The sequence below is a fragment of the Branchiostoma floridae genome, chromosome 17 (genome assembly GCF_000003815.2).
Source record: "Branchiostoma floridae strain S238N-H82 chromosome 17, Bfl_VNyyK, whole genome shotgun sequence".
NCBI lineage: Eukaryota > Metazoa > Chordata > Leptocardii > Amphioxiformes > Branchiostomatidae > Branchiostoma > Branchiostoma floridae.
In genome coordinates, this window is record NC_049995.1 from 14,902,592 (window position 1) to 14,903,471 (window position 880).

The window sequence follows — 880 nt, forward strand, 5'->3', positions numbered from 1 at the left end:
ACTGCAGTTCCAAAAAAGCTGCTAGGGGCCCAAACTCACAGCACTTAATCTCTACCCCGAGGGCTATCAACCCTTAAAAAATCATGACCTCAGCATGTCCAGAACACGAGATATAAAAAATTGAGTATCCGGTGCAGTGCCTTAGCAAGCCGCTAGGGGGCCCATTATCGAACTTGACCTTCGTTTTCCTGACCCCTACCCACCTACCAAATATCAACAGGATCCATCCAAGGCTTCTCGAGTTATGCTGTTGACACACAGACACACACACACACAGAGACACACACAGACACACACAAAACATAACCTTAGCCATTCTGGCAAAGGTAATAAACTTTTATTTCAAACTCTACGCGAAACCCTTTCGAAATCAAAGAAGATTCGAAAGAGTAAAATAAAGACTTCATTGTCTTGTACACCATGTTCTGTGTGTTTAGTCATTTCTTCAGCTTTCCAGACCACTTTCATATGCATCTCACGATGAAGGCAACTCTGTTTGCCCATACCAATTTTAAAATTGCCCAGAGAACGTCATCAATAAAGTCAGTATGGCCAAAAACGATTTTTTTCAGCACAATTTCAAAGACATTGGGGAGTCGGGAACGACATAGAAAATTCGGCTCAGCGTGCTTCTGTGGTCTCACATGATGGGATTTTCTCACGGTTTTAGACAATCGGCTAATTCCCTGGCCTGAAGGAACGTCTTAGCTTATTAGAAATATGTTGTAGCTTTATGGTGGTATCTCACTGCACTTGGGGTACCGGTGCGGCACTGCAGTGTTCGAAAGATACTCAACGGTGATCAAAGCATCAAAGCCTGCATACATGTACTTTGATGAACTATATCTGTATCTGTATCTATATAGCCGGTATAACCACC